General features: G+C 46.1%; 1 pseudogene; it reads right to left on the bottom strand.

Annotated features, from left to right (window-relative positions):
• Positions 1–447: 447 nt before the first annotated feature.
• LOC136489225 (laccase-15-like) lies at positions 448–20,901 on the bottom strand (annotated as a pseudogene).
• Positions 20,902–21,522: the final 621 nt, after the last annotated feature.

Here is a 21,522-nt window from a genome sequence, read left to right as displayed (position 1 = left end):
GCTTCAACTGCAATATTGCAAAAATATGTAGAAAAACTATACAGTGCAACATCGGGTTGTAAAATACTGCAACATAAAAAAATATATAGTGCAATATTGAAAAACATGCACTGCAACATCGAAAAAATATCTACTGCAACAACAAAAAGCATGTACTGCAACAACGAAAAACATGTACTGCAACATCGAAAAACATGTACTGCAACATAAAAAAACATGTACTGCAACATCAAAACAATGTGTACCGCAACATTGAAAATTATGTGCTGCAACATCGAAAATTATGTACTGCAACATCTTAAGCAGTAGCACTGCAACATCGCAAAAACATTTGTTGCAACGACCGAAAAGATCCCATTGCAACATTCGAAAATCATCTATTGCAACATCAAAAAACACCCATTGCAACATGGGATGAGGAATAGGGACCCAGAGCTCGCCGAAACCCTAACCACCGCCGCGTCCCTCAGATCCAGAGGAGGAGGGCTTAGATCTAGAAGAGGAGGAGGAGAAGCCCTCAGATCCAGAGGAGGAAGAGGAGGAGGATGGCTCAGATCCAGAGAAGGACCCACCTACCTCGCCGGAGCCGCCGCCGGCGCCCTTGTCTCCGGTGGCATGGAGGTCGCTTTTAGTAGACTTTCTTAGGATGTTATTCTAGATCATATCCTTCTTGCAAATGTTTTAAGAACATATTTAAGGCTCGTTTGGCAGGTCGCAACGGTTTTGTTTCTCGGGCGAATCTGGAGAATGGGCTCCAAATGAGTTTGTCGGACAGAGGATCGGAAAGGAAACGTTTCGGTGTTTCTTCGGTCGCACACGAAACGCCAAGGGCGTGGTTTCGCACCGATCTGCTCCGGCTACCCTTTGAGTTCCTGTGAAAATTACTGCCTGAGGCACGGCCATATGCATTTGCCTTAGTCTTGAAGGACCGAGCGACAGACTTGGCCTTAGTCTTGAAGGACCGAGCGACAGACTTGGCGGACTTATGCGCCCGCCGTCGCGCCTTCTGTACATGAGAAAAGAGAGAGAAGTGAGGGGGGGGGGGGGGGGGGGGGGGGGGGGGGGGGGGGGGGGGGGGGGGGGAGTTGAGGGAGAGAAAGAATAATGAGAACGATAGGGTTCCCAATGCAAAAGCGTTAGAGACGAGAAAATGTAAGAAAGGCTGAGTTAGTTTAAAAATAGTTTACAGAATTGCTATATTTTCCTGAACTTTTGTTTTACTTTCGTATTCTTTTTGTTATGTACAATGAGTGAATAGCAGCAAAGCTGTAAAATCATCATGAAACCGAACTCAAGTCTAAAAATTGTAAAATAAAACTTTTATGTTCTTTTCACATAGATCTATCACCTAGTTGTGGAAAATCACCAATTGCTTGAATAATATTTTCTTAGAAATTATTTGTGTGAAAATATGTAATATATTTTTATAGGAAGATACCGGCTTCACGTGCTTTGTAATCACTCAAGAAAAACCCATCACATGTCAAGGTTGCTTTGGTCTATTCAACTACATTCTCCTCTTTTAGAATTTGAATCCAAACAGATAGCCAAACGGTTCCGACAAATGATTCATTTTCTCAGGGAAACGTTTCTCCAAAATCTCTGAAACGTCCCTCTAAGAATCTGGAGCCCTACCAAACGACTAAACGAGCCCTTAGTGTGATAGCCCTAGGGACCTTTTTGGTGCGATCTTTTTAGTCCTAGACTTCTACCATGCAAGGGGTGAAAGTCGTAGTATTGCATAGGCTATTTTTTTTTTAAAGTCTGATTCACAATCCTCTTTGGGGCTATTCCTTCTGGGCAGCACAACAAAGGAAAGAATGATGGTGGCAGAGGCAGATGAGAAGGCGAAGATTTGGATCCTGGCTGAGCCGTGCATGTGCTTGAGGCAAGCTGTGGACGAGCCATGTGTACGAAGGGGAGCCCAGGTGCTGTGAAAAAGGCGCGTCTCTAGGCAACCGTGTTACTTTCTAGGGTGCCACGCGTCATTCATCGAAGGTGGTGGCATATGGAAGGGGGAAGGGGGTTTGGACCTTGTGTCCACCTATAATTTTCTTGGACGTTGATCGTTAGGGACGCCAGGCGTCATATGAGGCATCCGTACAAACCTAGGATGCATGGTGTTTGCTATGGATTACTTAGGGATTTATTTTATGTTATTTGAAAAAATAGGATTTATTTTGTCATGTGACAGAAATTAAGCTAAAACAAGCTGAAAGAAGCTGAAAATAGTTCAGCCGAACAGGCTGTTACCGGGAATGGAGAACAGACGTACGGGTGACATACTCAATGCAAAGACCCCTAAGTATAATTCTAGGCTCTTTTTGACCGTCCCCTAGATATAATTCCGGGCTCTTTTTAACTGCCCCCTGAGTATAATTCTTGGCTCCGCTCCCGCTTGTAATGCTAATATTTTTACATTACACTTTTCTCGGTGAGTTTTTTTTTTCCGCTCAAGGATGCCGAGGCTGGTTTTTACCATGTGCAGATTGGCTTAGGCCATCGCTATCGACCATTATTGTCCGTGCGATCCAGTACTCATTGGCGCAGAACTGGGCTACAGTACCTGTTAGAAAACCCGTTCAGTCCCCGTTTCTCAACCGCGATTGCAAATCTAGAACTAAAGACCCCCATATCAACCGGGACTAAAAAGGGTCGGTCTCCAGCCCTTGCCCTGGGGCGGGCATGTTTATTTTCCTTTTTTTTGAGTTTCCTTTTCTGTTATGGTTTCTTTTCAATTCAATTATTTTTGGCCTTGTTCGCTTATCTTATAATCCGTCTTTTTCAGCTTGTTTTTTCAGTCGGAACAATGTTGTTCTCTCACAACAAATCAGCTAGAATAGTGTTTCGGCTTGTTTTTTCAGCGAAGCGAATGGAGCCTTTGTTTCAATTAGTTTTTCATATACATATTTTACGCTACTAATATATGCCCATACGCATAAGTTTCTGCTCAAAAAGAAATCTCGCCAATGCCTCTTGAATTGCTTTGATTTGATCCGGTCGTAGGACCTTGTCCCTCTTCTGGTTAAGCTTCGAATGAAAGAAAAAAATATAAATATATGACTAGTTATATATCAACAATGTTAATAAATAAATTACGTATATTGTTTACGTACTTGAGGTAGTTCTTCATTTGTTTTCAATGAGAAATTCATGAGGTTCTCGCAAACATAGTATCCACGTATATAAATGGTTCCCCAGTTGCTGAGTGCTTTATGAGAAAATGATTCGTCGAACAATCAAGCATGGTAATAATGAAACAATCCACGTAAGTGGTTCCCTGTCACTATTGCACTTTACTGGCCGTCATTGCCGACCAATTCTCATGTGGTGATATATGATCCACGTACGTGGTTGCGCTTCGACACAGTTTTAAACAAGAACAGAGGTCCACTGTCACTGCCACCTATGACAGAGACGGCACACCTTACCACTTGTTATTATTATACTCTGTTAACAGTGACGAAGCCAGAAAAAAATTTAGGAGGGGCTGAACAAAAGAATAGATGTTTTTTTTATCTTCTCTTAACCTTAGCCTCTCCTACCTAATACATGTATGTATAAAATTTTAAGAGAGGACTTAGGAAAACTCCACATGCTCAGGATGGGTAGGGGGGGGGGGGCTGAAGCCCCCCTAGCCCCACCGCTGGCTACGTCCCTGTCTGTTAACGTCAGAGATATCGGTGTTTTCTGCAACGAGGTATAGTAGGTCGTTTTCCATGACGTCGAGGCTACTGCCATGGCCGCCGCCACACTTTGGGAGATCTGCAGGCGGTGGCGGAAGAGCTGAGCCGACTGTTGGCCTAGCCTCTGTAACGAACACCGTCGCCATGCCCACCGCCACATTGGAACTCGTAGTGGCAATGCAGGTACCACACTCCTGGATTATCCACGACGAAGCGGACGGCGGCCCAGCCGAGGCTGGGGACGAGCACCGTGTTCCTCACCGGTGGATCCACCAGGTTGTACCGCGCCGGCACGTCCCTCGAGGCGTTGAAGTTGCCGTGCCCCTGCGCGACCACGAACATGTCGTGGCCGTGCAGGTGCATCGGGTTGTAGTCGCTCTGCACCACCGCTGTGTTCTGGAACACCACCTCCACCGCGGCGCCGTACAGGAACCGCCGCCCGGTCGTCGCCTTCCGCGTCGGCTCCAGCCGCGCCTCCGCCTCCGTGGGCGCGATCGGGATGAAGGCGCGGTCGGTGAAGTTGAATGGCCGCGGCGGCCTCTCCGGCAGCGGCGTGTACAGCTGCTGCGGCTGCTCCCCCGTCCCGTTGACGACGACGCTGCTATGGCTGTGGTTGTAGTGCGCCGCCAGCAGAGTCGTCGTCGTCGTGGTGGCCGGGAGCTGAAAGGAGACGTTGTTCATGGTGGCCACGATGATGGACTCGATGCTCCTGCCCCGCGCGCTGGACTCACCGCCGTTCCGACAGACGGAGCCCGTGGAGAGCATGACGAGCAGGCGCTTGTCGACGTGCGCCAGCACCGTCCGCCCGCGCCGGTGTGCCAGTCTCTGGCTGGTCAGGTTGCCATGGAAGTAGAAGGAGGGCATCACACTAAGCCTGGGCAAAATACCCGATACCCATTACCCGTACCCGAATTACCCGAACCCGGACCCGAATTACCCGAACCCGAGGTACCCGATCCCAAATTCGGATAGCGATTTTGATTACCCGAAATTAGTTTGGGTAATTCGGGTAATATCCCCCGGTACCCAAACTACCCGAACTACCCAAAGATTTGTTTTGTCTTTGTATTCATCATGTGTTGTTAGCTGAACCATTTAACTTATCACTTTATTAGAATATAATTCTCTCTATTTGAATGAGTGACTGTAATATATTATTCTCTATAAATTGCTATTGAAATTCTATACAAATTGCTGCTGAAATTATGTATAGATCGCTACTGAAATTTAGTGTAGTTTGTTGTTTTCTGTAAATTTGGGTATATCGGGTAATACCCGAACCCGAACCCGAATTATCGGGTACCCGAATTTGCGGGTAGTGTTTTTTTCGGGGGTAATATCGGGTAGCAATTTTTATTACCCGAATTTTGAATTACCTGAATTACCCGACCCGAAAAAATCGGGTAACCCGAACGCCCAGGCTTACATCACACTACTACACAAACTTTACTGGAGGCGGGTGTTTTCGGTTTCCCGCGGCGGACAAAGCCGTCTGCCGCGGCCTAGAGGCCACGGTAAATCGTGGCTTAACCGCGGCGGGCGGCTTTGCCCGCCGCGGTTAACCGGTTTACCGCGGCGGGCGATGTAACGTGCCCGCTGCGGTAAATATACTTTTACCACGGCGGGCACGTTACACCACCCGCCGCAGTAAATTATTTTACTGCGGTGGACACATTTTGTGGCCCGCCGCGGTTATGTTGATTAGCCGTGGCGGGCTTTATTATTTGCCCGCCTCGGTAAATTATTTCCTAAATTAAAAAAATACAGCAGGCATATAAATTCAAATAAAATACAGCAGGCATATAAATTCAAATTCAAATCACATCCAGATTTCACAGATTAAACTTAAAAAGTATGCAGGCATTATACATGAGATAATATACATATATATACATTCACTTAGTCGTTCTTGTCATCGTTAATTCATTACATTTATATATTAAAGTCGTTATACATGCGCTAAGGTGTAATCCTGCGGATGCATCATCGTAGGCCATTTCCTCAGCCTCTCGTACTCCAGTAAAATCGTTAGCGAGCTGTTCTCATTGAAGAACGTGCCCCCTTCAAGCACGCATTTGTCTAAGACAAACTTACATATGTCTGCCTTTGTCTGCTTGAAGCTGTTGGGTGTTCTGCATGTCTCTCGACCAGTTCAATCTATTCTTGAGCACCCTCCAACTGCTGCTGTACTGCTTGCACACCCTTAGGAACTCACAGACGTAGAAGCCACAGGTTCGTGATCCTACCGGTTGTTTGGCACACTGCATGATCGGTACACAAGCATTACAACACAGGTATTAGAACGCATATGAACGGAAAGCACAATTAAACCTTTCAAATACTTACCGGAAAGTTGCGTCTGATTTTGATGCGGTTCTTATGCTTAGCCTTAAATTTCTCTGTTCTTCGATCATAGCATTCAGGATCCTTCACGTACTCTTTATAAGCGCTATATGAAATGTACTAGTATTAGGCAGGGCATTAGAACGCATATGAGAAGACAGTTCAGTCACTTACACTCTGAGGCAATCTTCAAAGGCCTTGTACCCTTTTAAGTATGGCACTGTCAACGAATCAAATACGCAGGCCCTGCTATCTTGAGGGTAGATGATAAATGCAACCCAGTGACCCTCGAGGCCTTGGCTGCGCCATTGAAACAAAATACAGGTTACGACGAGAAATAATAATACTAGCTAGCTACCCACTTATATCTACAGGCATGTCTTCGACTTACCCAAAGTGGTAGGCAGCTAGGCTACACCCATTTCCCCTGATCTTCTTCATTGCTCCTAGTATGTATCTTGAAATGTTCAACTTCTCATTGTCCATCAGTTTCTTCCTGTGCGCCTCTCTCTGTCGCTTGGTCAAGTCTTTCATGGTTGGATGATTGTCATCTAGGTGGTAACCAATGATGATTCTTTGAGCAATATGCATTGGAGATAGATAGATAACATCAAGTTTTAGTTTCTTGGATATATAGGCCATCAACCTGCAAGGACAAGCCATCGTGGCATATATAAGTAGTCTTGACCGATTCAAAGGTAGGTGATCGGTACACAAGCATTACAACATAGGTATTAGAACGCATATGAATGGAAAGCACAATTAAACCTTTCAAATACTTATCGGAAAGTTGCGTCTGATTTTGATGTGGTTCTTATGCTTAGCCTTAAATTTCTCTGTTCTTCGATCATAGCATTCAGGATCCTTCACGTACTCCTTATAAGCGCTATATGAAATGTACTAGTATTAGGCAGGGCATTAGAACGCATATGAGAAGACAGTTCAGTCACTTACACTCTGAGGCAATCTTCAAAGGCCTTGTACCCTTTTAAGTATGGCACTGTCAACGAATCAAATACGCAGGCCCTGCCATCTTGAGGGTAGATGATAAATGCAACCCAGTGACCCTCGAGGCCTTGGCTGCGCCATTGAAACAAAATACAGGTTACGACGAGAAATAATAATACTAGCTAGCTACCCACTTATATCTACAGGCATGTCTTCGACTTACCCAAAGTGGTAGGCAGCTAGGCTACACCCATTTCCCCTGATCTTCTTCATTGCTCCTAGTATGTATCTTGAAATGTTCAACTTCTCATTGTCCATCAGTTTCTTCCTGTGCGCCTCTCTCTGTCGCTTGGTCAAGTCTTTCATGGTTGGATGATTGTCATCTAGGTGGTAACCAATGATGATTCTTTGAGCAATATGCATTGGAGATAGATAGATAACATCAAGTTTTAGTTTCTTGGATATATAGGCCATCAACCTGCAAGGACAAGCCATCGTGGCATATATAAGTAGTCTTAACCGATTCAAAGGCAGGTGATATGTGAAACTCGCAATTCATCACTTACATAGAGAACAAGGCGACTTGGGCGATGTCAAGGTCTTGTTCTCGCAGTAGTCTGTACATGTCGTGGAAGTCCACGGGGAGTTCTACATCGTTGCCGGGCAAGTGGAAGTACTCCGCCACAACCTTGACTAGAAAACCATGTAGGCCAGCTTTTGCCGCTTCCATGTACCAGAGATGAAACCTCCTTGTCTCCCACCTTTCCTCGTCGACGAGTTGGGCCTTGGTTATCATGAACTTCCCATGCTCGTAATGGCCGGGGCAGTCATCCGATTCAAGAAATAGATGGAAAGGTGATCTCGGCCTGGGATAGAAATGTTAGTACCATATTATGGCAACGAAAAGTTATTAGCAAATTATGCTCGCCGCTACCATACCTTTCGAACTCAAGTGAGTATGTGAGCTGCCCTTGGTCGCCTTTAGTCTTTGCCGGCGGTGGAGGACAGTGGCTTGTGCTTGCAATGGCAGCAGGCGGTGTCTTTGCCCCCGGTTCCTCCATGCCTCCCAGTCCTTTGCTCATGCCCTTAGATGGATTGCCGGGAGGTGGAGGTGGACTTGTTGTTGGAGGAGGAGAACAAGGGTGAGGGCTTGTGCCTCCCGGTCCTTTGCTTGTGCCCTTAGACGGACTGCCGGGAGGTGGAGGTGGACTTGTTGTTGGAGGAGGAGAACGAGGGTGAGGGCTCGTCTTGCATTAGGTTGCAGGCCACACCTGGGATATCGACTTTACCATTCTAAGGCGGTCCCGGGTGAAGGTCCGGCCTGATGCCCAGATTGACAAGATCCGTTCGTGACTTGATACCATCCTTTGTCTTGCCCTTGATGTCCAGCAGGACACCGATCATGCTTTCAAAGACATTTTTCTCCAGGTGCATGCAGTCGATGGCATGGGGTGTATTCAGTGTTTTCCAATACAATAGGTACTTGAAGAAAATTGACTTCTTCTTGAAAGGAACGGCGGCGGGGACTTCCTCCTTCTGGTCCCGCTTTTGCTTCCTTGTCTGCTTCGGCCCCTCATTAGGCGGCTTCTTCTTCTTTCCAAACTCTACCTGATCTATGTCATTGACCATCTCATACACCTTTGTCCCCCAACTAGTCTGCGTCGGTTGATCACACTGCGGCTCGTCCTGATTGTCAAAGTATTTATTCATAATACTTCTTCTATACCTATGATTTTTGGCGAGGAACCGTCTGTGCCTCATGTACACCATCTTATTGGATCCCTTAAGGTAAGTGTAGCAGGTCCCGTTGATGCAAATTACGCAGCCGGTCTTCCCTTTGATCTGCCCCGATAGTGAGAAGAGACCGGGGTAATTGGTGATGGTGACAAAGATGATTGCTTTTAGTGTGAACTTCTCCTTGCGGGATGCATCCACCATCTGGACCCCAACATCAAATAGTATATTCATTTCCTCCATGAACGGCTCCAGGAACACATCTATATCATTGCCGGGCTGCTTCGGTCTGGAGATAAGCATGGTCAGCATAAGGTACCTACGCTTTTGACATAGATGGGGAGGTAGGTTGTACATGGTGAGCACGACGGGCCAAGTGCTGTGCGAGCTGCTAAGCTCACCGAACGGGTTCATCCCGTCGGTACTCAGCACGAACCTAACATGCCTGGGCTCCTTGCCAAACTCCGGGTAGGCCTCGTCGAAATCCTTCCACTGCTTGCCATCGGATGGGTGCCGTAGCTTGCCATCATCTTTCAGGCGGTCAGCTGATGCATGCCAGGACATGAGCTTGGCATCATCCGGGTTCCCAAATATTGCACGCAGGCGATCGGTCATAGGCAGGTACCACACCGACAGTGCTAGACTTTTCCTGTGCGTGTAACCCTCTTCTTCATCGTCCTGCTAAGCCGAGATCTATTTGGCCGCACTGCTCTTCTTTGCCCCCTTCTTGTTCTTCTTCCGACCACCCTGCAAGCCTCCCTCGTCTTCTGCATACACGTGACAACCAGCATTTTTCTTGTACCGACTAAAGCCGCAGTGCGGACAACTCGTCAAATTCTCATACTCATTGCCCCGATACAGGATGCAGTGGTTAGGGCATGCATCAAACTTTCTAAGCTTCATCGCCACTGGCCGGATCAGCTTCTTGGCCCGATAAGTATTGGCGGTCACCTTGTTAGCCGTTGGGTACGTGGTGGCAAGGTAGCTTAACAACTCATTGAAGCTAGTGTCAGACCAACCATGACGAGCCTTCAACATCAACATATGGAGGTTAAAACGGAGCGCCATGCACTCCTTCGGACAATCGCCGCTGTCCTTATAGAGAGGATCAACTGCCGCCTGCTTCAACTCTCTGAAATTCTCCAATCACTTTGGGCAACCCAACACAACGTCGTCTTCATCGAAGTGTTTGACTAGATCTTCAACAAGCTCCACATCCTCGGGTTGGCTCACAGTATCCTGATCATCCCCACCGTCGCCGGCTTCGTCGGCCATGTCTTGCATTAGATCATCCACCGTGATGTAATCACGACAACTGTTGTCACTGTCGGCTGGCACAGCTGCTGCTGAAGATGATGAGGAGCCGGGTGCTCCTAAAGGTTCTTTTTTCACCGGTGGTGCTGTCGTCGTCGGCGTCGAAGAGCTCACTCCAGATGCACCGCCACTCGCACCAACTCTTTCGCCGTGAAATGTCCAGACTGTGTAGCCCTCGACGAAACCATACATGATCAAATGAGTTTGCACCTCGCTGTCTCGGTGGGCTTTCAGGTTCTTGCAACGAGAACATGGACATATGGTTGTCATCCACTTCAGTCTCTCACGGTGAGCTTTACCAGCAGCAATAAACTTCCTTAATTCAAAGAGGGTACCGTGGATCATTCACTCTATCGATCCGGTACATCCATTCCGACCTATCCATCATACCTGCGAACATTATCCGTCATAATCAACATTAAATAAAGAAGAATTAGGAGAAATTAATGATTTTTACGTCCAAAATCATGAAAAAGAGAGGAAATGACGATGTGAAAGATGAAGCATGCATCTATGATGAATCTAAAGTTAAAGAAATACATGACATCATTTTTTCCATTAAAATTGATCTAGATCTAGATCTAGATCTAGAGAGAACTCTAGGTGATGGAAATAGAGAGATAGGATGGAAGGAGAGAGGGAGAGCCTTTATGAACCTCTTATGATGTCCTCCTCCCTCAAATCCAAGCCCTTCCACTCAAATCAAAAGTTTCCTCAAATTTTAGGGCAAAGCCTCCCCCCATGAGTTTGAGAGAGGAAGACCCGTGGAGAAGATGAAGGGGTGGTGCTGTGTATTTGTACAGGCTTTACCGCGGCGGGCAAGATAAAGCGCCCGCCTCGGTAAATCAACTCTTTACCGCGGCGGTCAGTTTTAAAGAGCCCGCCACGGTAAATCGTATTAACCGCGGCGAGCGATTCATACCGCCCGCCGCGGTAAATAACGATTTCCTACGGCAGGCAAGTAAGGTGGCCCGCCGTGGTAAACCATTTTTCCGCAGCGGGCGCCTCGGTGGCCGGCCACCGGTTAACCGTGGCGGACAAAAGAGGTGCCCGCCACGGAGCCCATTTTGGCCACGCTGCGCAAATTGATTCCTGTAGTAGTGTCATGTCGTGCAGGCCCGGCATCTCCGGCGCCAGAGGCGGCGGCGCGTCGTCCCTGGCCCCGGCGGGGTCATCGCCGTCGTTGAGGTACCGCAGCGTCCCTCTCGTGACCGTGACCGGGAACGGCAGGTTGGCGATCGATGGCTGGTTGGCCAGGGCGACCATGTAGTAGCTCCTCTCCGGGGCTGCGTCGGCGACCAGCAGGGCGTCCACCGTCTCGCCGGGCGCGATCGCGATCACGTCTGTGGTGTACGGCTTCACGTAGTTCGCGTCGGCGGCGACCACCGTGAACTTGTGCCCGGCGATCTTGAAGTAGTACTCGGACATTAGCGCGGCGTTGATTAAGCGTAACAGGTAGGTCTTGCCGGCCTCCACCTCCAATACGTAGCGCTCTTCAACAAGGCCACCTTCAAATTTTTGAAATGAAATGAAGCACCATGCAAATTCTTCATTCATGCAAATCAATTTTGAAATGAAATGAAGCCCGGCCTCCTAGTTGTAAAGATCCAAGAACTGAGAGCTAGGATGATTACCGTACCGGAGCAGTTGTTAAGATCTCCAAGCTTGCCGTTAATTGTCGCTTAGCTGGGGTTAAAACCAAAGAAACCGTTCGGCAAGCTCTTGTCAATCTGTCCTAGATCCGTCTGCTACCACTCCCTTGCAATTACCACCAAGACCACAGTAACAAATACTACTAATTCAGGCACACTACTATGAAACTAATTTTAATGAGAGTATCTAGAAATCACCGATTTTTTTTTAAATCGATGATTTGTAGATGTGTCGGCAAGTGGCCCACCTTGAGATATCTTTTTTTAGAAATTATAAATTATTCAGAAATAGCAAAACAAAAAACAATAGTCTTGGGAGAAACCCATCAAGGATGAAGTAGACCACACACAGGTCACAGATCATATGATTTTTTTTTACGTACGTGTGGGTTGACTCAACCTTAAGGGCCTGTTCGTTTGAACTTATCAGCCGGCTTATCAGTTAGAATCTATAGTATTTTTCTCTCACAATAAAACAACTTCAGCCGGCTTTAATACTAGCCGAACAGGCCATTGCATGGACACTTTGTGACCGAATCCAGATTACTATACTTTGTATAAATAAACTTTCTTGAATCTTGCAACAGGTATTTCCTCCCTAAAACAACTTCAAATCAAAAAAGTTGTACCCCAAAGGTTAAGATTTTATTGAGCAGTACAACTTTGGTTTTGGAGCATGTCTCCATCTAGGCGTTTGAAAAATAAAATTTTAAAGTCTGATAACTTAAAACATAACTTTAGGACCCTAAATGATTCTAGCTTTAAAAATCAACTACTACAACTTTGATACAAAGTTGTATATCTGTTCGAGCTATACAACTTTGATACAAAGTTTGTCTTCAACCAAGTTGATTTAGAAAAGTCATATATATTGCCAGCCGTCTGTATAAATTAATTTGTAGAGGCGGTTTGATGTTTCCATTTACTCCTAGAAATGCATTCTACTTTTAGAGGCACGGTTCGAAACACCAATGGCCTTCAGAATATAATCTTATTTGTAGAGGAGACTGCCTCTAGAAACAGAGATATTTATAGAGGCGGATGAAAACATCGCACGTCTATAAAAATTGATTTCTAACGGTAGGTTGTCTATGAAACCATTTTTTAGAGACAATTTTTTTAGAATTGTCCTCTCTGGAAGAAAATTGAGGCGCTCATTTTTAATAGAGCATTGTGCCAAAACAATGCATATATGAAATTTGCCATACACATGTAAGTATGTATATGTATGTATGTGTGTCTATGTATGCATCACGGGCGCAGGGCTTGTAGTGGTCCATGGTCATCAACGTCGACGACATCTTCCACATATTGATTTGTTGCTTGCTTGTATAAGTCCAATGTTTCTCAATTCGTTGATTGCTTAAGGACAAACTCGTGCTTTGCATAGGTGGATTTGTTTGTTGGTGTTGAATTTCATTTTTGGTCATATTCATCAGATCGGGATATTTAGCATAGGAATAGAATAGGTGTTCAGGATTTACAGAGAGACAGAGAGAAAGGGGGTGATAGGTAGCAGACCATCAAAAGCCGTAGTGGTCGTAGCACCGGCCGGGGTCTCGTTGGCGGACGCCATCTGCGCGCCGACAGCGACGTTCGGTGGAGAGGGAGGAGTCGGCGCTGTGGCGTCCTCGGCGGCGGCGTGTGCGTCGAGGTGGCGTTGCCGGCGTCGGTGGTGCTTCCCGTCGCTGGTAGCGCCCCTTCTCAAGATCGGGTTTAGGGTTAGGATGTCGGTGGGGTGACTAGCGGCAGCGGTGAACCTCGTACTACGAGCCCCGGCCCCCACCTTTCCTTTATAGCGCTGTGCGACGGGGGCCCACCAACCATGTAGGGTTGGGCGCCCCCGATCAGGGCGCGAGAACAAGGCCCAAAAGGCCGTTGGGCCTAACTGGTGGGAGATCAAACCTAACATTCTCCCCCTTGATCTCTCATCTATTCTTCGTTCTTTGATTTCATACTCAAAACTTTCAATTCATATTTTTCTTGCTTCCATCCTATTTCATCACAGATTAGTGCATAGAACTGTCCCATCATCACAAGCAATTAGTGCCGTTAGACTAACAGCCACAATACACTTCTCTGTTTTGAAATGTAAACTTTCTTTGGGCCCTTCGTATGTTCGGGAATCATAGGCTTTCCCTTAAACCCATGCTTGGCTACGTGTTCTCTGAACACGTTGGGTGGTAAGCCCTTTATGAGCGGATCCGCGAGCATTTTCTCTGTACTTATATGCTCAAGATTTATTATATGATCCTGAACTTTATCTTTCACAATATAGTACTTTATGTCAATGTGTTTGGCTAGCACCACATTGATCCTATTGTTGTGAGCATACTGTACCGCTGGATTGTTATCACAATACAATCTCAGTGGTTCATTTACATTATCAATCACTTTCAATCCGGGTATGAATTTCTTCAGCCAATTCACCTGCCCTGTTGCCTCATAGCATGCTACAAACTCGGCATACATTGTTGATGATGTAGTTATGGTTTGTTTGGAGCTTTTCTACTGATATAGCCCCTCCTGCGAGAGTAAATACATATCCTGACGTAGGATTTTCTTTCATCTCCAGCATAATCAGAATCTGAATACCCCTCTATCTGTAGGGTATCAGATCTTCTATACGTAAGCATGAGGCCTTTCGTACCCTACAAATAACGCAGGACTTTCTTCACTAATTTCCAATGTTCAATTCCTGGATTCTTTTGATATCTGCCAAGTAACCCGGTAACAAAAGCTAAGTTAGGGCGTGTACACACTTGAGCATATTGTAAACTTCCAACAGCTGAAGCATACGGTACCGCTTTCATTCTGATCAATTTCATATTGGTTCTTGGGACACTGATGTTCCCCAAATCTATCGCCCTTGACTATAGGAGCAGGTGAAGGACTGCACGCATGCATACTAAATTTCTTCAGGACCTTTTCTATGTATGTCTTTTGCGATAATCCTAGAACCCCTTTTCTCCTGTCTCGGTGAATCTCTATTCCCAAAACGAATGAGGCCTCACCGAGATCTTTCATATCAAAGTTTGAGGACAAGAATTTCTTCAGTTTCCATTAGTAGATTGATATCACTACTAGCAAGCAAGATATCATCCACATACAAAATTAGGAATATGTACTTTCCATTCTTGAACTTTGCATAAACGCAATTGTCCTCAACATTTTCTTTCAAACCCAAAACCTTTTATCGTTCTATCAAACTTCAAATACCACTGTCTTGAAGCTTGCTTCAATCCGTAGATTGATTTCTTCAGGCGACATCCCATATTTTCCTTTCCTTTTACGACAAAACCTTTCGGTTGTGCCATATAAACATTTTCTTCCAAATCCCCGTTTAGGAAAGCCGTCTTTACATCCATTTGATGTAACTCCAAATCATAGTGGGCTACAAGTGCCATTATAATTCTGAAAGGAATCTTTACATGAGACTGGAGAAAACAGTCTCATTGTAATCAATTCCTTCTCTTTGCGTGAAGCCTTTCGCCACAAGTCGCGCTTTAAATCTTTCTATATTCCCTTGGGAGTCATATTTCATTTTGTAGACCCATTTACAGCCTACTAGTTTTGGCTCCTTTAGGAATATTTTCTAAGTCCCAAACTTTATTGGTACTCATTGATTTCAATTCATCTTCCATGGCCTTAAGCCACTTTGATGAGTGGTCGCTTCTCATGGCTTCTTCAAATGAGGTGGGATCATCCCCCATCTGACATTCTTCTGTTTCATAAACTTCATAGTCATCAGTAATAGCTGATCGTCTTATTCTTTGAGACCTTCTAGGTGCCTCCGGCACTTGTTCCACATTGGGCTGTTGTTGTTCTTCCTCATGTGCAACATTTGGTTCTATAGGTTCCTCAAGGATAGGTTCCTCAAGGACAGGTTCCTCATGTTCATTCATTGTCGCCACGGGAGAACTTGCAACAGGTGTTGGCACTACAGTGTCCTGCACTGTCGGTGCAACAGCAGCAGGTAGCGTGAAGAATGGTTCTTCAACCATCGGAGTGGGTACATGTACCCGCTTCTCCTGTAGGCTGATTTCTCGTGCTACCACGCTCCCCCTAATCATGTTATCCTCCAAGAACACAGCGTGTCTTGTTTCTACAATCTTCGTATGTCTGTTAGGACAATAGAAGCGATATCCTTTCGATCTTTCTGGATAGCCAATGAAATGGCAGCTGACTAGTCTTGGAGTCTAACTTTCCTATGTTTGGGTTAAACACTTTTGCCTCAGCTGGACAGTCCCCACACACGCAAATGGTTAAGTGAGGGTTCCCTTCCTGTCCATAATTCATACGGTGTTTTAGGCTACCAATTTACTTGGTACTCGATTAAGTATGTGAATGGCGGTTTTCAGTGCCTCCATCCATAAACTAATCGGTAATGTGGAGTAACTCATCATGCTTCTTACCATATCCATTAAGGTACGGTTACGTCTTTCAGCCACTCCATTCTGCTGAGGCTCCCCCGGTGTGGAGTACTGAGCAACTATGCCATTTTCCTGTAGGAACCTTGCAAATGGTCTAGGAATTTGGCCATATGGGGTATGTCGCCCATAGTACTCTCCACCTCGGTCTGATCGTACTATCTTGATTTTCTTATTGTGCTGATTTTCAACTTCAGCTTTAAATATTTTGAATTTATCCAATGCTTCCGATCTTTCTTTAATTGGATAAATATTACCATAACGAGAGTAGTCGTCTGTGAATGTTATAAACGAGTCATAACCATCCACACTTTTCATAAGAAAAGGACCACATATGTCTGTGTGGATTATTTCTAAAATTCCTGTGCTTCGTTTGGCATCTTTCTTAATTTTCTTGACATACTTTCCTTTGATGCAATCAATACATTGTTCTAAATCTGAAAATTCTAAGTGCGGGAGAATTGATTCCTTAACCAATCGTTCCATTCTCCCCCTCGAAATATGGCCCAAGCGATAATGCCATAATTTCGAAGAGACAGTATCAATTCTCTTCCGCTTCTTAGTTACATCCGCAGATGGGGAATCATTCACATTCTCATCACATACATTGTTCGCATTCTCAAGCAAGAGATAATAAATAAAGCTTGTCTTGTCGGAAGGCAAGACCAACACATTTATTATTAACCAGTATCTTACACTTGCCATCACCAAAATGGCAATCAATTCCATCATCATCAAGTTTCGAAACACTTATCAAATTTCTACGCAAAGAGGGAACATAAAGTACTTCTTTAAGTCTAAGTACAAAACCATTATTCAATTCTAAAGAAAAAACTCCAATGGCTTCAACATTGGCTTGCACTCCATTTGCAACTTTAATCGTTCTTTCTCCTCTTTGCAAGGTTCTCGTCCCACTTAACCCCTGTAAGGAATTTGCAACATGAGTAGTTGCTCCTGAATCAACCCACCAAGTGGATTTATCATAACATAAATACAGGGATTCATCTACAAATGTAATAAATTCATCACCTTTCTTTAGCAGAGATTTTCAGGAAGTCTGGACAATCCCTCTTGTAGTGTCCCTTCTTGAAGCAGTGCTTGCACTGATCTTTTTTAGCTCCACCATACTGCTGATTCTCAGAATCCAATGGGTTTCTTTCCCTATGAACTGGAGGAAGAGGTCTTATCCCACTTAGGTTTCCCTTGTGGTTTAGAATTCTTGCCATTAAAGTTCTTTCTTTTGTTATCCTTCACAAAATGAGCAGATTCACCTTGTGAGGACTTTATCCTCTCCTCTTCTTGAGCACATATTGAGATGAGTCTTTCTATGCCCCATCTTTCAGGCTGCATATTATAGTTCACAATGAAGGTGTCATATTCTTTTAGCAAAGAAGCAAAAATCAAATGAATCAGGAAATCCTCCTCCTTCAAATTCATTTCTTTTAGCTTAGATGCCGTAGTGTCCATCTTCAAAATGTGCTCTCTTATGCTACCACCAGTGAATTTCTCATTCACAAGCTTCTTAATCAGTGAACTTGCTATGGCCTTGGTAGACCCTAGTAAACTGACTCTTGATTTTCTCAAGATATTCTTTGGCAGTAGCACATTAGGGATTGAGCCCCTTATCTGTTCTTCTATGGTGGCTTTGGCTACCAACAGGCACTTGCGGTTGGAGAGAGTCCATTGCCTATGTTCAAGGTCATATTTCATTCTTATTTCAGCATGATCACGCTTTCGAGCAGCGAAATCAAGCGTCAGATTCATTGTCACCTCTCATCGGGTCCTCTGGCTCAGTAGGACACGGTGAGGTGATGGTAAAATTGACCTCTCCCAATGCAAGTTCCAATTCATACTTCTCCCGCCACACACGGTGATTGGTTCCGTTGAGTGTCGGGATGTTGGCAATGTTCACAATGCATTTGCCTCCTGAAATCACACCAGAGTAAGTAAGAAACATTTATACATAAAATTTCATGCTTTAACTCAATGTTGGTCAAATTAAAACTTATAATTCATCCATGCAAACATTTTACATCACCGTTGGGCAGAAGTAAAATTAATGCATAATTTCTCATGGATCAAAATTATAATATTGTTATTAACAACGTTGGTCAGAAAATAACAACATCATAATCTCATCAAAATTATCAGAAATTCATTTCTCTTAAAATTAAATTATCCCGTTGGTTCAAATTTAATCAAAGAGAACAATAATTATCATGTACAGCGGAAACATTAATAATCTTTTCATATTATTATTTTCCAGAAGCACTAAAAAATTTACTGTTTTTCTGAGCAAAATATCGTTGGATAAAATTTGCACAGAAAAATTGTATCAAAATCATTCAAATTCATCAAAATATGCATTAAAATTGCTCCTGGAAAATAATAAGAAAAATTTCTTCTTCTTTCATTTTAGCCCGGCGCGGCCCAGCTCGCCCAGCAGCGTGGCCCGGCCAGCAGCGCGCGCTGCAGCGGCCCAAGACGGCCCAGCGTCCGCGCACTTGAGCTGTCCCGCGCGCTCCCCCTGCGCCCAGGCCGCAACCTGGGCCTGGGCCGGAAATTCGACCCTTGCGCGCTCTCCCGCTTGGGCCAGCGACGGCCCGAGCAGATCTGTGCCGTTGGTTCTGATCGGACGATCGTGCGTTCGTTTCGCTCGGATTAAAACCCGACGCCACGCGGGGGGCCTGAAACCCTAGTTCATTCGGCTCCTGCCCTTTCTCTCTCTTCACTCTTTCTCTCTTCTCAGCCGCAGCGATGACCGCAGCCACCGAGCAGCCGCGAGTGAGGAAGGCAGAGCGGGCAGCCATGGCGAGCCTTGGCGCCGTCCCTGGCCCCCTCGCCGGCGCGCGTGCTCCCCAACGGGTGAGCACGCCGCCGTCGAGCGGCCAGGCCGCGGCGCTTCCTTGGCCGAGCCCGGCGAGCCAGCGCCCCCGGCTCGGCTTCTTCTCCCCCGCCGGCGAAGGTTCATCCGACGCACCCTAACCCTAGCCCCACTTTCCCATTTCTTATTTGAGTTGTTCTTTTCAGGTTTATCCGAATGGGAAACTAGGGTTAGGGTTAGGGTTCGTTCTTGCCGATTCGGTTTTCTTTGTTTTTGGATTTCTTTCTTTTCGTTCATCCGAATAGAAAACTGGGGTTGGGGTTAGGGTTTTGACCCTTCTTTCTTTCTTCTTCCCCTTCTTCCCTCTTTCGGATTTGAGTCTAGGGTTCTCGGAATCCGACCCTCCCCTTTTCCCTTCTCTGATTTGATTTGGGGAATTAGGGTTAGGTCTTAGGGTTTTCTTTCTATTTTCTTTTCCCGATCCGCATCAGATCGGTTGGTTTTATTTTCCCGATCTGATTTCTTGTCGAACCATGGCTCTGGTACCATTGTTGAATTTCATTTTTGGTCATATTCATCAGATCGGGATATTTAGCATAGGAATAGAATAGGTGTTCAGGATTTACAGAGAGACAAAGAGAAAGGGGGTGATAGGTAGCAGACCATCAAAAGCCATAGTGGTCGTAGCACCGGCCGGGGTCTCGTTGGCGGACGTCATCTGCGCGCCGGCAGCGACGTTCGGTGGAGAGGGAGGAGTCGGCGCTGTGGCGTCCTCGGCGGCGGCGTGTGCGTCGAGGTGGCGTTGCCGGCGTCGGTGGTGCTTCCCGTCGCTGGCAGCGCCCCTTCTCAAGATCGGGTTTAGGGTTAGGATGTCGGTGGGGTGACTGGCGGCGCGGTGAACCTCATACTACGAGCCCTGGCCCCCACCTTTCCTTTATAGCATTGTGCGACGGGGGCCCACCAACCATGTAGGGTTGGGCGCCCCCGATCAGGGTGCGAGAAAAAGGCCCAAAAGACCGTTGGGCCTAACTGGTGGGAGATCAAACCTAACAGTTGGAACCACTGCTTCTCGATTCGTTGCTTACTTATATGGATCCACTGCCTGTATGGATGGATCTGGAGTGGGACCACAGGTGGAGCTCCCCGGTACGGGGGCCAGTGGTGTCGGCGGACTAAGGTCCCGGCAGTGATAGCCGGTTTAGACCCAGCAGTGAACGCGGAGTCTTTGACATAGTGCATCCATGGTCATATATATCTTAGATGGATGATGAGGCGAATGCAGGGGATCGGAGGCACCTATGACGAGGGGCACCTCCCTATGAGGTTTTGGAAAGGGATATGAGCTGGCCCCGTGTCTGGGCCGGATGATGAAGGCGCCATGGACACTTCCCCGGAGGCAGGAGACGTGGGCGTGCCACCACAGGGTGCCTTCCTGCCTGGAGACGTTGAACCGGTAGGTGAAGCTGTGGTTTGGCCGGATGGGGCACCGGGTGATCATCGGCACCCCGTACGTCGGCCCAGCGGTTCAGTCTCTGCTTCACACCATGCCTCCAAATATATACACTCTCTTTTCAATCATTCATTCATCAGGAAGATCGATGCAGGCCACGCCATGGATTGTCATAGAGTAGATGGAAAAGATCACGTACGTACCAATGGATTGTCATGTTGTAAGGTGACTTGTTGATGTCATGGACGGCCAGCGAGTCTCCCTCTGTGACCTCTATCACCGGCCCTGGGAGCTGCCCGTTCACCACGGCCACCAGCGTCTCCTCGCACAGGTGTGTCATGCCCACCTGATGACTCGCCTGTTGTATCCATATGCTGATGATGATCCATGAACAAACTGTATCCATGCAGAACGAAAGGACCAAATGGCGCGCGGATCGAGCCCATGTACATATGCTTACCACAAAGGTGTGCTCGACGACTGCGGCAGCGGCAGCAGCCATTGGCAGGGCCACGCCCATGGCTGATAGGAGGAGGAGGAAGAAGAAGGCGGCTGGGAGGGTACGGCGCTTCATGCCTTTTTCTTGTCTTGTCAGATGCCCTCTTCAAATGTACTGGTATACTGCCGTGTAGTACCTAGCTTATATAGTGCACATGCTCCGGCGTAGCCAGTACGTGGCCCTGCTGCCTCATCACGATATCGAACAGACGACACGTGAATGCACGTGGACAGTAAGGTGACCAGGCAAATAAGGGGCGTCTGGTTCCACGGACTAAATTTTAGTCCATATCATATCGAACGTTCGGATGCTAATTAGGAGGACTAAATATGAGTTAATTATAAAACTAATTATCACAGATGGAGACTAATTTACGAGACGAATTTATTAAGCCTAATTAACCCATCGTTAGCACATATTTACTATAGCACCACATTGTCAAATCATAGACTAATTAGGCTTAAAAAATTCATCTCATAAATTAGTCACAATATGTGTAATTAGTTATTTTTAGTCTATATTTAATATTCCATGCATGTATCCAAACATTCGATGGGACAGGGACTAAAATTCAGTCTAAGGAACCAAACATGCCCTAAATCAATATGAAATCAATCAAACTACTCCCCATTAATCTAGTCA

This window comes from Miscanthus floridulus, chromosome 10, assembly GCF_019320115.1.
Source record: "Miscanthus floridulus cultivar M001 chromosome 10, ASM1932011v1, whole genome shotgun sequence".
Classification (NCBI taxonomy): domain Eukaryota; kingdom Viridiplantae; phylum Streptophyta; class Magnoliopsida; order Poales; family Poaceae; genus Miscanthus; species Miscanthus floridulus.
This window is presented reverse-complemented; position numbering and strand designations above follow the sequence as displayed.